The sequence below is a fragment of the Mus caroli genome, unplaced genomic scaffold (assembly GCF_978045245.1).
Source record: "Mus caroli unplaced genomic scaffold, Mus_caroli_1 scaffold_7, whole genome shotgun sequence".
Classification (NCBI taxonomy): Eukaryota; Metazoa; Chordata; class Mammalia; order Rodentia; family Muridae; genus Mus; species Mus caroli.
The window spans coordinates 88,791,574-88,793,322 of NW_028227262.1; the positions used below are offsets into that span (position 1 = coordinate 88,791,574).

A 1,749-nucleotide genomic window follows, 5' to 3' on the forward strand; every position below is an offset into this window, starting at 1 on the left:
TTTCAGCTTGCAATAGGTATGCTAGATCACATAAGACACACATCCTGTACATGGAACATTAAAGTGTCTAGTTATGAAACTGGTCACCACTGAAGCAAAGACACAATGAAAGCATGTTAACCTGCTCAGGATAACAAGTTCAAAGGCAGAGAAGGATGGGCATGATACAAAAATTTATTCACTCCCTGCACTGATTCTATGAAAATCTACCTCCAGACTTCCTGCTGTGAGAGAATCACACCTTATTTAAAACTGGAAGGAAGAACAGAAGTGAACGATGTAAGAGAATAAAGGAGGAACACAAAGTTTTACATATGATTATAAATATTAAATAAACCATATATAAATATTAAATAACCACATATATGAATATTACATAAACCATATATATATATGTGTGTGTGTGTGTGTATATATATATATATATATATATAAAATTAGGCTTTTTTTGAAACATATATATATATATATTCTACCCCAGCATTTCTATGGAATAGCTCTAAAACAAATTATTCTATTCAATTCAAGGCTTTGGCCGACCTGACTATTCATCCCCTCATACCAGTCTTTTTTTTTTTTTTTTGGATTTTTTTTTGTTTCCTGGCTGTCCTGGAACTCACCCTGTAGCTCTGTAGACCAGGCTTGCCTTGAATTCAGAAATCTAGCTGCCTCTGCCTCCCAAGTGTTGGGATTAAAGTTGTGTGTCACTACTGCCTGGCTCACTTATGCCAGTCTTGATATATTCTCCACTCTGTTTTATTCATGCAGTTGGATTCATACAAATTAGATACAAAAACACACCTGTCACTATACAGAGATGGTTCAAAAATTAATACAGGTTTCTCTGCATCTTTGAGCTTGCCATTGACAGAGGAACACTGAGATTGGATCCGGCTGAAACAGGCATGTGAGTGGAAGTTAAAAGAAACACCGTTCAGGTTTCTCATTCCTCATCTGATGAACATCCCCATGGCTTTTCTGAGACCTTTTTAATTCCTCAAATTCGTCTTGAGTATTCTGCACATTGCACCACTTGGCGACAGGCTCAGGAACCACTTCCCAATCCTCACAAACTTTTTAGGATATTCACAAATGGTGACTTCCTGGCAGGGATGTTCCCTTCTATTGAGACCTTCCTGATGCAGGTCCCCTCAGAGCTGGTGGAGGGAGAAGGGCAGAGTCTCTTAGGTGGGGTGGTCATGCCTAGCTTGAGACTGGTCGAGTGGTATGTCAATTTTTCTGAGAAATCTCTTGCACTATTCTCTTCTGCCTAGATAATTGTCTCATCAAATAGTTTTTAACCAATCAGAAGTGATTGAAAACACTTTTTGTATAGCAGAGAGACCAGAGATAGTTGACAGTGCCATCATCCACATTGCAACCAGATATCTGGACATTGAAATCTGCTTCTATATACACAGTGCCAAAAACCATCCTCCTATAGATGTATGATTATTAGTGCATATTTTTAATTGTCTGGGTGTTAGTATTGTTATTCTATGACATATATTTTACACAGGGTCTCCTTACACCTGAATGACAAGTAGCCTCTCAGATAATGTCATAGTAACATGCATAGTCACCACTCAAATCTATCCAGTGCTAGGTTTGATGATATAGAAATGACATTTCAAGTCATTTTTTTTTTGTCCTTTGAGGATCAACTGTTTTTCTTTTCTTTTTTTTTTTTTTTTGGTTTTTCGAGACAGGATTTTCTCTGTGTAGCCTTGGCTGTCCTGGAACTCACTC

At 37.6% G+C, this 1,749-nt stretch overlaps 1 pseudogene; it reads right to left on the reverse strand.

Annotated features, from left to right (window-relative positions):
* Nucleotides 1–235: 235 nt before the first annotated feature.
* On the reverse strand, nucleotides 236–1,201 carry LOC110289183 (deoxycytidine kinase pseudogene; annotated as a pseudogene).
* Between the last annotated feature and the right edge of the window lie 548 nt (nucleotides 1,202–1,749).